At 46.1% G+C, this 12846-nt stretch overlaps 1 protein-coding gene across 3 annotated transcripts in view; it reads left to right on the top strand.

Annotated features, from left to right (window-relative positions):
- Positions 1-12846, top strand: part of ZNF469 (zinc finger protein 469) — a 280478-nt gene that overhangs the window by 192004 nt on the left and 75628 nt on the right. The gene's annotated exons all lie outside the window — the stretch shown is intronic.

A 12846-nucleotide genomic window follows, 5' to 3' on the forward strand; every position in this document is an offset into this window, starting at 1 on the left:
CCCTAATTCACCAGTCTCTCTGCTCTTATACTGGATAGTTCAAACTTTTTTGTCCATCTAACCCAGTATTGTCTACTCTGGCTGACAGCAGCTCTCCCGGGTTTCAGAAGGAAGCACTTCCCATCACCTGCTTAACTGGAGATGTTGCCAGAGATTGGACCTGTTGCTCTGCCACTGAGCTCTGTATGGCCTCTCCCGGCTCTGCATGGCTGGGTGTGGGCACATATCCTTGTTTGTCTCTGGCATCTGATGTGCCAAAGGATTTTCTGTTCCATTTCCTCAAACTGGCACCTTTCAGTTTGTTTAGAGTCTAAACTTTAGGCTCTGGCACACTTCCTCTCGGTAAAAATGTGCCTGGCATGTGCCATCTTTCCGTCCTACTCCGCAGCATCTTGGTAGACTGTTGTCTCTTTCGCCTCTGCAATGCATTTTGTTACAAAGTCAGTCTGAAAAACCTGCCTGCAATTTCCCTCCCACCCCCCGCCTGCTCGTTTACTTGAAAGTGCCAGAGTTTAGTGTCTCCTTGCGCTGCGTCAGAAGGAGAAAGCTGACATTGTTCCGTCCTGAACACCCGCCAGCGTCACTGCGCCCTGAATTCTGGAACTGGTTCAGTCATGCATGTTTGCATATGTTAAAAATATTTAGTCCAGTGCTTAAAAAAATATTATGCCCCAAGATCTGGGCCAGCTAAACATAATGCCATCTATGTGTCTAGCTGAACTGGAAATCATGCAGCACAAAGCAACACTATCTTCATGCAGGGTTTGACACGGCCGGGTATTTAACTATTGAGTGTGAACGAAAGATATTCCCCTTTAGGATTTCTAGCACGCTGACTCCAAAAGGTTTCAAGAATTACCTTCTCTCCCCCCCCCCGCTCCCCTGTGTGTTATTTAAACAACCTACAAGCCTCTTGTCCTCTGAGAAAAAAGACGGCACGCTTCTCGAGAGGTCAAAGATCGCCCAGAGTTTCTACCCTATTGACCTCCGTCTGCTAAAACTGGTGTTAAATTGGTGCTCTGGAGCAAAGCTTTAAGCGATGAGTGACAGGAACAATTTCAGAGCCCTCTCGCTCTGTTGCGTCCCTCCTGCCACATGCAGTTTGGGTGGCAATTACTTTTCTCCATCCAAGTTTAACTTTTGCGATCTCTTATGTCCTCCTTTGAACAGCCCTCTATAGATTATGAGATTGCAGCCCAGAATCTTTCCTTCACAGCCTGATAGTGGCATTTGAAATGCAAGGCTATGTGGGTGGGTCCACAGTTCAAGGACTCTTGTGCTGCTGCCTGTGATGTTGTACCTTGTGATTTTGCACCAAGGGAGTTAAACTCCAAATATACTAGTTGCCGTATGCGCTAATTTACAATATCCATCAAAGTTGTTACAGAAGTCACCGAAAACTTAACTCACAAACTTTGTGTACTCAAAGGCAAAGAACCCGAGGAAAACTTTTTGGTGACTTGGTGGGACTTTATATCATATGCATCATATGAATTTGCATGATTCCTTACCTGCATCTAGAAAAAAAATATGGACTTCCTGACGAATGTGTCTGCTTAAATTGGATTAATAGAATTGTACTTACCTATGCAGTGGTACCTCGGGTTACAGACAATTCGGGTTACACGTTTTCAGGTTGCGTGTTGTGGGAAACCCATATATACTGGAAAGGGTTGCTTCCAGGTTTTGTCGCTTGCGCATGCGCAGACGCAGACGCGGCGCTGCACGATACAAACGCTGTGGGTTGCGGACATGCCTCCGTCACGGATTACGTCTGCAACCCGAGGTTCCACTGTAATGTATGAGCATCTCCTCAATGACTTTGCAGATTTTGGGGTTGGATTTTCTTTGTTTCATTTTTGGTATCTACAGGGGAAAAGTGGTGTAAGATAACATTTTTGTAAATGCAATGAAAAGGGTATTTACAGTCATACCTCTGGTTACGTTCACTGCGGGTTGTGTACACTACGGGATACAAATGCGCTGAACCCGGAAGTACTGGAACGGGTTACTTCCGGGTTCGGTGATTCGTGCATGCGCAGAAGCACCAAATGACGTCGGGCGCAGAAGTGCCGAATCACGCAGTGAGCCTGCGCAGATTTGGCGCTTTAGGTTGTGCATTGCTCTGGTTGCGGACGGGGCTCTGGAACGGATCCCGTTCGCATCCTGAGGTACCACTGTATATATATAGAAAGGTCATTACACAAGTCAGATGTGAATGGAGGAGGAGTGTGACCCACACAAAGTGGGAAGGTGGGGTTCACATTGGCAACTTTAGTCACCATCTCATCCACAGGAAGCAGAACCAAGGAAGCATCCAGTGCACTGGCACAAGTTTGTGATCAAAAGCATCGGAATATTGCATTTGTCACCTGGGCTCCTTCTCTGTGTGCTCCCTCCAAAGGAGGTGCAGAGGGTGGCATCACGAGAACAGACCTTCCCAGTAGTGGCTCCTTGTTTGTGGCATGCTGTCCTCAGGGAGGCTCACCTGGCACCGTTACTTTCTGTTTTTAGGCACCTGGCAAAATCATATTTATACACCTAGGCCTTTGGACCTTAACTTTATGTTTCTCTTTCAGTGGAGTGGGTTGAGTTGAGTTGGATCTGCTCTTTCATACATGTGATTAGTCAGCATTTTAGGTTGTTTCTACACTTGTTTTTGATGTTTGCTTCAGTTGCTTTTAGTTTACACTTTTAAAAGAAAAAAGACCAGTAGAAAGAATACTTATTAACTCAAATATGTGGGTGCTGATGTGGAACAGGATGCTGGCCTAAGCCACTAGGATGAATACCACTACAGTGGTACCTTGGTTCCCGAACAAATCGCCTCCCGAACGCCGCAAACCCGGAAGTAAGAGTTCCGGTTTGCGAACATTTTGGAAGTTGAACAGACTTCCTGAATGGATTGAGTTCAGGAACCAAGGTACCGCTGTACTGAATAATTATTAATTGTGCTAAGCACGCCCTATGTCAGAACCTCAGTACTTTTACAATAGAATCAACACTCCCCCTGGGCTCACTAATATTCATCTTCCCAACAACAACAAACCATCCTTCAGATTTTAATTGTTCATTTCGAAGGTGTGATGAATGAATGAAATATACCAATTAACAGCGGTGAAAGGTTCTGTCAGTTTAAGTTCTCTCCATTTCTTATTTTTCTATTCTTAAGTCCAGTGCTCTCCATTTTGCAGCAATTTGTGTGGTTTTTGTTTTGTTTTGTTTTTTCAAAATTTGGATAAGGGCAAATTTCAAAGAATGGCTGTGTATTGGTTAGCATAGCAAAGTATGGATTTGATAGGTAAAGGTAAAGGGACCCCTGACCATTAGGTCCAGTCATGACCGACTCTGGGGTTGCGGCGCTCATCTCGCATTATTGGCCGAGGGAGCCGGCGTACAGCTTCCAGGTCATGTGACCAGCATGACAAAGCCGCTTCTGGCAAACCAGAGCAGCACATGGAAACGCCGCTTACCTTCCCGCTGTAGCGGTTCCTATTTATCTACTTGCATTTTGACGTGCTTTCAAACTGCTAGGTTGGCAGGAGCTGGGACCAAGCAACGGGAGCTCACCCTGTCACAGGGATTCAAACCGCCGACCTTCTGATCAGCAAGCCCTAGGCTCAGTGGTTTAACTTTGATAGAGTTGACTTTAAATGCACACTGAATCAAATTTCCCCTCCACCCCTTCCAACTAATCAGGTAATGTTTTCAGCCCAACTTTGGCACAGTGGTGATGCTACCGATTTTCCAGGAACCATTTTCCTCTGAAATGCAAAACAGGAAGAAGTCAATTTTGCTTGCACTGCAATGACAACATTGGATGGGTAACAATTTATTTCTGTACAAGCGTATTGAGAAATAAGTATAATAGTAATAGTAATAGTAATAATAATGTATAAAAATCAGAGAGAGTGAGACACTGAAGGGATCTTTATTCCTTCCTCCACACACCTCTTTTCCTGCGGGCATTTTGAGAGTAACTGTAAAATTCTATCTGGTACACTGTAGCTATTCATGTCTCAGTTGGGGGCCAAAGTGAGTCTGAAGTATATATAGAAAGGAAAAGGGTGAAAAATGTGTGTGTGTGTGTGTGTGTGTGTGTGTGTGTGTGTGTGTGTGTGTTGTTTATATATATATATAAAAGGTAAACATGGACAGGCATGGCTAAGAGAATGACTTGTTCACAATGTGACCAAGGGGCATAATGAGTCAGTTGTTTTAACAGTGCAATATACGTAGAGGCTGGCATTGAGAAGCAGAGAGGCTGCTTGCTAAGGAGGCTGTTAAATCAGCTGGACGGAACTGGCAGGAAAGTAACTGTTAAGTTATCCCTTGGAGACAGAATTATAGGAGGGGAGGGGGAGAAAGATGGAGAATAGTTTTGCTTTGCCCTTTTAGAAATGGGGGAGCTTTTCCTCTTCATCAAAGCAATATAGAAGCATATTTCACCCAGTCCTTGAGAAATGTTGCAAGCAAATGCTGAATTTTGAAAATACAGTATTTGTCTTAAATATATACATGCTTGCTTGGTGATATGAGTGTAGTTTGGTGACAGAGCACCTACTTTGCATTGAAGTAAGTCCCAAGACTTAGCCATCACCACTGATTGGTATTGCCAGACACCTGCCAGGGTCCCCCAACACTTCAGGGGCCCACTGCTGACTCCAGATCCCCCAACCCCTTATGCTATTGCTACCTAGGAAACTGCATCATGCTTAGTCAGACCACTGGTCCATTGAGCTCAGTATTGGCCACACTGACTGGCAGATATTTCCAGTGATGGTGGCAAGGAGGAGACTGGGCTGCTCATTGGATGGGGAAGAACCTGCTGGGAGCATCTTGCCCAAGGCCCCTCCAAAACCTGGAGTCTGCACTGTCCCAAGCTCAGTCCTTAGTGAAAAGGAATCTCTGTGAGCACTGGAGACCCAGGAGAGCAAATAGCCGTGATCTAACTGGATACAGGGCTGGCTCAAGCCATTTTGACCAAATTGAATCTTACTTCGGTATCCTCCGCTGCACCTGGGGGCAGGAGGCTGTCTTAGGGGGTGCAGGACATGGATCTCTCTCTGCCTCTCTGTGCCTGCTGCATGAGACGGCTGTCTCACTCTGTCTCTTGATAGGACCATCCCTACATAAGTCTTGTACAGTGGTACCTCTAGTTACGAACTTAATTCGTTCTGGAGGTCCGTTCTTAACTTGAAACTGTTCTTAACTAGAGGCATGCTTTCACATGCCTCTGGCACACAATTTCCGTTCTCATCCAGGGGCAAAGTTCTCTAATCGAGGTAACTCTTCCAGGTTAGCAGAGTTTGTAACCTGAAGTGTTTGTAACTCGAGGTACCGCTGTATAATCATAAGGGAACTTTGAATGTTCAGACAGTCCCATACAGCTCTGATGCTTCCTCATTCATTCCAATGGAAGGAGGAATGACTCTGCTTGAAATGGACAAGCTGGAGACATCTGTGCGGACAGCTGAAATGGAATTGCTCCCTTCGGAGCGGCGGTTGGCGGAGCGGCGGTTGGCCGTTGTCCCTCCGTCCAATCCCTGTATCCCTGGGGCACATGCGCAGTGACCCAGGGACACACGGGACAACTGGACGCAGGGACAACATGGACATTATTATATAGGATGCATCTCTGGGTTATTTGTGGGGCATAGGAATTTGTTCACCCCCCAAAAAAAATATAGTCCAGCCCCCCACAAGGTCTGAGGGACAGTGGACCGGCCCCCTGCTGAAAAAGTTTGCTGACCCTTGGAGTAGAGGAACTGCAAACAGTGGAAAGAGGCATACAAATGCCACAGATTGTAGCTCAGTGGTAGAGTATTTGCCTTGCATCCAGAACATCCCAGGTTCAGTCCCTGGTTGGACTTGGATTGCCTGAAACCCTGGAGAGCTGCTTTCAGTCAGTGCAGACAATACTGAGCTCAATTGACAAGCGGTCTGGCTCAGTATAAGGCAGTTTCCCAAATTCCTTTCTAAGGGCCCAATACAGTTGTATGTGCAGGACAGCTGTTGACAAAAGAAGCAGGGGTAAATGGCAAGGGACCCCCTCACAGGGAGCAAAGCACACATAAAGGGAGGAGGAGGCAAACTGACCCCTAAGCATGACTCATCTTCCCAATGTCATCTTCCCAGTGTCATCTTCCCAGTGTCGCATTTTCGGTGGAAGAAAGGTGGGCAATCTATGCAGATTGTCTTCCTTCCCAAAGATCTGAAAACTGTCCTGCATCCACCTCCTCCTTAACCTTCTTCCATGGCAAAGTAATTCCTCCTTTTCCTTTGGCATTTCCCCCCTAGACTCAGCCTTCAATAATCATTTTCGTAGTCCCCCCCCCTCCTATAACTCCTTTCCAATTTGTCAACATTTTTGTCAACTTGTCAACAGATATCTGTGCTGCACCCTTTCATCTCCCATGACAGCACTGTCTGCTTGCGGGTGCTGAGAGGAGCGTGGCCTGCCCCCCCTTCCTACCACGAGAGGCTGAGCCTGCTAATTAAAGGAAAGTTCTGTCTCCTTATTCCTGGAGTGTTAATGGATTCTGCTGCCCGGTTTGGATGTACAGGAGTCTTTGAATTCCACAAGCTTGTGTGCCACCGGCTTTCTCTGGACCACAGTGAAAGCTTCCATTCATGCCGCCAGCCCGGTCTTCTTAAATTACCACACCCCAGGCCTCTGCTCCTCAGCCTCGCACTGTTTTCCTTTCATTAACAGGATTCCCAGATTGAATGTCTATGAGAAGCTGGGAAGAGATGCTGTTGCTGTATTTGCTCTCAAGGGCTGTGCAAAAGGGCTCTCCATTGGAAGGAGTCTGGCTGCTGCTTATCAGGTGGTGGAAAGAGAGAAAGACATTTTTATTTTTATTTAATCCAGCTCCAGCTTAGCTTTATGCATATTTTTTCCCTTTAAATGTGGATTTAAAATGGAATGTATTATTTAGAACAGTGGTTGTATGGGATGAAAGGGAGGAGAGGAAGAAACACCAGGTCTTGGGTCAAACTTTACAAGTCCTCCTGGCTGAGAACTTGATATGATGGTCCCATTTTTGTTATGAAGCTGTGTTGTAGGAAGGCAGACTGCTCCCCTTTTTAACTCAGTATAGTCTACTGTGACTTGGAGTAGCCAGCTCCTCTGCGAGGCAGATACAGGGGCTACTGATGAACCAGATCCAGAACTAGCAGATGGCACAGGTGTTGAGCTTTCTTTTTCTTCTTTTTTAAAGTATAAAAAGCCCTCCTAGAAAGAAAGTTATGAAGCAAAATGTGTAGGTACCCTTCTTGGAGATTTCTGGGGGATGAGTTTGCCTGGTTGCTCCCACCTCTTAGTCTGGCAAGGCGACCGTGGAGGCCTTGTGAACTTCTAAATCAGACTCATATAACACATTCTGTGTGGGGCTGCCCACAAGGGACGAAGGTTTAAACATTTCAGCTGGCGCAGGATGCTGCTACCCGACCAGGGACTAGCGTAGGTCAGCCAAGCCCCATTACACCTGCAGAAATGACAGTATTGGTTACCTGTGGGTTTCCATGTCCTATTTGAGTCACTGCCTTTGAAGAGTGCCTCTGGATACCAGTTGTTGGGACACCTGAGTGGAAGGAGCCACTGCTCTCAGTCCCTGCTTGTCTCTTCCCCACAGGATAAATCTGGTTGGCCGCTGTGGAAACAGAATGCTGGACTAGAGAGAGGCCTTTGGTCTGATCCAGCTGTGGTGTTCTTCTGGTGTTCCCTCTGAATACCAGTTGCTAGGAATCACAAGTGGGGGAAAGCACTGTGGTCTCCAATTAGGGGGGTCAGGGACTAGTTGATAGGGAAATCTCAGAAACGTTTTCTTTTAGAATAAATGAAGCCCATGCTTTGCCGCAGACCTTGCATTGCTCATCAGCACTGGGGTGTCCATTGAGGAATGGACTATCTGCTGTGAGCTTTGGCATCCTCTCCAAAAGGCATGGTGGCAGTGCTATGTGCTGGTCTCATACAGTCTTGCTCCAGCAGTTTTCTTTTGATCTGCTCAGGGTTCTCTCCCAAGGGTGGCAAAGCTGGGCATTTGCAGGGGATCCAATACCAGCCAAGAGCTCCTGCCCAAACAGTACCTTCATTGTAGTAGCACCAAAAAGCCCCAAGGCAGAATTCTTAGTTTGCACACTTCACACCTTCCAGATCGAGAGGACCCATTACTGTGGCCTCCAGGCTTTTGCAGGAGAAAATCAAGTACATTCTGCAACTTAAGGGTTGCACAATTAAAACGGATTAAAATGGATTAAACCGGATCATTTGCAGTTAAAAATGTGACAAGAAAACACACTGCAAATCTGGGACAAATGATGACTGGAAATATGTATAATGCTAGTCAAGCAAATTAGGATGACTGCTTGTTGCCATATAACTGTCCTGCAAACAACAGAAGTTCCAGTACGAAAGCTCAATGAAAGCACCAGGAAGGTTGTCAGCAAGGAGAAGAAACGAGGGATAAAGTTAAGATGCAATGAAGTCAAACTCCATTATATATGGGTTTTAAAAGCAAATAATTCTACAAGTTTTCTAAACCAGAAAACTTCAGACTAGTTCTTTAACTAATAGCATACAAGTATAAGCATTTTGAAGCATTTAAGATTACCTTATGGATTTTATAGCCCATTATTATTTACGGCAAATACCATGAACAAAATGGGAAATTGGCATGGATAGATGTTTACTTCGTGATGATTTGAAATTCAGTCTCAAACCTACTTAACATGTTAGCAGTCCTATTTGTCAGTTTTATCTTTCATTAATTATTTTATTTCTCTTTCATTTATTTTTCTTTCTTCCTATCTAGGCAAGCTATATAAGGTGTGAGATTCATTCAGGCTGAATTTATTGACAGCATTTGGTGATTTGGGATACATTGTATACACTATTTTGATTTTCAATAAATACAATTTTAAAAGAAAAGGCGGGGAGGGGTGAATGAAAGCTCAATAAAGACTGGACACAGCCTAGCCTCCACCTATTTTATGCAACTGGGACACGGGTGGCACTGTGGTCTAAACCTCAGAGCCTAGGGCTTGCTGATCAGAAGGTCGAATCCCCGTGATGGGGTGAGCTCCCATTGCTCTGTCCCAGCTCCTGCCAACCTAGCAGTTCGAAAGCACGTCCCAAAGTGCAAGTAGATAAAAAGGTGCCGCTCCGGCGGGAAGGTAAACGGCGTTTCCGTGCACTGCTCTGGTTTGCCAGAAGAAGCTTAGTCATGCTGGCCACATGACCCGGAAGCTGTATGCCGGCTCCCTCGGCCAGTAAAATGAGATGAGCGCTGCAACCCCAGAATCGTTCGTGACTGGACCTAACGGTCAGGGGTCCCTTTACCTTTATTTTATGCAAGCAAATCAACAAACCGGCCATCTGGAGAATCCCTAAGTCAGGCATCCCCAAACTGCGGCCCTCCAGATGTTTTGGCCTACAACTCCCATGATCCCTAGCTAACAGGTCAGGGATGATGGGAATTGTAGTCCAAAACATCTGGAGGGCCGAAGTTTGGGGATGGCTGCCCTAAGTGAACACTGCTTGACCCAGGCCACTTCAATGTGGATCTTCTTACCTCTGGGCTGAGGACAGAAAGCCACTTCCGCGCCTGCGACGGAAGTGGGGTTGTGGGCCGACCGACTGCACCACCGCGTAGGGGCTGCGAGTTCAGCCCCTACGCGATGGTAGCTTCCCGCCTGCGTCACCCCCGACCGGCCAATGAGAGCGGTCGGGGCGGAGCCGCCGAGCTTAAAGCTCCCCGCAGGCGGGAAGCAGCCCTCTTTACTTCCTTGTTCGCCGGAGCGCCGGAGTGTGTGCATTGCCAAGTGAATGGTCTACCTTAAAAGTCATGCTCATGTCCATCTGTGCACATCATGCACACTGCATGACACCTTTAGAGTCAGGGTGGTTTAGTGACTGGAGTGGAAAGCATTGCCTAGCATGTTGGATTAGGATGGGTGAGACCCAAGTTCACACCCACACACCCACACACCCACACACACACCCTGCACAGTGAAGCTCGTTGCCTAACCTTGGGCTGCTACCATCTCAGCCTAACCTACTTCACAGGGCTGTTGTGAAGATAAAATAGAGAAGTAGGGAGTCATGTATGCAATTGTAATAAAAGGTTCTTTGGTTCCTTGGAGGAAGGGCAAGGTATAAATGTAATAAATAAAAAATAATGCACAAGATTTGCATTTCAGTGTATGGTGGAAGCAGTGGCCACCAAATGTCTTTGGCAGACAACTGGGAGAAGGACTGGTTGTCAAAATGCACCTCCTAATTTGGGAAAAATTCCACAGAGTTTTTTTAAGATTACACCCCTATGCTTTTCTTCTCTCTCCCCTCCCCAGCATGCCTGTAAAATGTAAATATTTCTTGTTAAACAATTAAGTGTTCCACTGGCTGGTCTTAACAATGTGCAGTGTGTGTTTATGAGAGAAGTGTGTGTGTGAATGTGTCTATGCATACACACAGAATTCTGTAAACTGAAGAGAATGATCCAAGGTGAGACGGAAGTGTATATTAGATACTTCTTGAACTTGGCTCAGTGGCACACAGGATGCCAGTGCAGGGCTTTCAGAATAAGTGAAATGCAATTCCAGCAAGCTGCCCCACTTCATAGCTGGACCATAGCTTTCTGCACCAACTGCAGCTTCCAAACCTCCTTCAAGGGTAGCCCCACATAAAGTGCATTGCAGTAGTGCAGCCATGAGGTTACCTGAGCATGGGTTCCTGAGGCCAAGCTGCCCCTGTCATCCAGGAATATCTGCAGCTGGTGTACTGACCTCTCCTTCTTTCTGTATTTCTTGATATAAAAGAGCAGTCTGAAGCAGTACAGTTGGTTTACCTACTCTGACTGCTTCCAGTGAGAAAACGCCTTTGAGCCGAGACGTGCAGGGTTAATGTATAGCTGGCTTGGGAAGAGATCAGTGAGTGGTCAGAAGTGAGGGTCCTTTCACAGACGGGTTTGCACAGTATGTGTGTTTCTTGGTTGCCTGTTGAGATGACACTACAACTCAGCAATGTTTGGTTGCTTCTGAGGCTGCCTAAACTGGAAGATAAATGTGAGCTATTAGAAACCACACATGTTTTATTACAAACAAAGCTAAAAGTCACCCCAGCCCTGATATTACTAACGACAAAACCCAAGCCCTCGTCACCCCCCCTCACCCCCGAATCATATTGCAGTTATCTCTGGTAATAAACATATAGACACAGAGGGGAAGCCTTTCTCCTTGGAAGGGCTGGTTGGCTGGGCTCTTTATCCTGTCTAAGACTTTTATTGAAATTCCACTTGATTGTCAAGATTAGATGGCAAATAACTGTCTGCATTTATGGGGCTACATAAATAACTAGCATCTGAGAAGGAATTTGATCGCATCCTATGGAGAGTTGTATTGCCCCATGTGGGGGTTTCAAACGATCAGCATCTCTCCTTCCACTAGGAATTGGGTACCTTCAGTCTGCTAATTTTCTTCCTGCTTTTCACAGTGGAAAACCCAGAGCAGGGTTTTGTTTCAGCCAGGCAAACACACTGTGTGGTTTGTCCAAAGGAGGCCAGCCTGTGTCTGTCCCTCCCACCTTCTTTATTTTGGTGTAAATTGAGAAGAGGTGATTGCTCCTTTTAAAATGTGAAGCACTAAAGGTGAAACCTGCCTTGTAACCTGGAAAATGAGCATCCTTATCCTGGGTCTATGGGAAATTGTCTGTGTTTACTCGTCAGTGATGGGAAATGAATTCTGCATATGCCCAGAGACACTTTCCTTTATCATTGCATTTCATATTCCTGGGCTCAATCCTGGATTAAAAAACAAACAAAGCAGATTCTGGGACACTACTTTACTGAGCCAAGAGAGGAACAGTGCCCAAACCCTGGGGGAGGGGTGCAATCCTGATTAATCCTCCATGCTAGGACAGTTATAGTACAGGTGAAATTGCATCCTTTACAGAGGCAACTTGATTATTCAAAACACTGAATGCTTTCTAACCAGACGTATTCTTTGTTGGCCACCAATGTTCATTGTGCACACAAAATACAGTTGTTTGTGCTGTGTTCGTTTTGAGGACTAGCTGCTTGGCATAACTGCACACGTATTGTTCACTGTACTTTAGATTAGTACTGATTTGCACTTCTCAAACCAAGACCTGAACTGAAATGGCTATCCTTTGAAATTTCCCCTTCTCCTGATTTCTCAGTGGAGTTGTCCAACTAATGTATGTGTCCAAAGATGCATGCATTAGGAGGAAATGTGCACACAGGTGCCTATTTTGGTGAGAATAACATGCAAAAATGCATTATATTTTTTTTGGGGGGATGCTTGTCAACATGTGTACTTTAGTCCAAACAGCATACAAAAACATGCATATTAAGAGAGTTGTGTGTTTATTGGGAATTGTTCCCAGTTGCTGGGAATCACAGGCAGGCAGAATACTGCTGTTGTGCTTGGGTCCTGCTTCCGGGCTTTCTATTAAGGCACCTGGTGAGAACAGGATGCTGGGCTAGTTGAGTCCAGCTGCAGTTCTCAGAAATTTGCACTTGAGTGCTGATGAATTGTCAAGAGGGTTTCAAAAATCAAAGCAAGCAAGGTCTTTGCGAATTGCTGCTGAAGTGTAGATAACTAACTGGGGGGCGGGAGAGAGAATGAGGAACAGTGAGAGCCAGACTGGACAAAGGCCTTCCATCCCTCGCTTCCATTCCTTCCCAAAGGGAGAGATGTTCCCACACACCTTGGCCCTGCCACTTCTGGACTCTCTATCTCTCTCTGCCTGCCTTTTCTCTCTCTGGGTTGTGCCTGGTGCTGCTGCTGCTGCCTCCTTCTCCTCCTGGAGCCTTGACTTCTGTT

Source organism: Zootoca vivipara, chromosome 6 (genome assembly GCF_963506605.1).
Source record: "Zootoca vivipara chromosome 6, rZooViv1.1, whole genome shotgun sequence".
Taxonomy (NCBI): domain Eukaryota; kingdom Metazoa; phylum Chordata; class Lepidosauria; order Squamata; family Lacertidae; genus Zootoca; species Zootoca vivipara.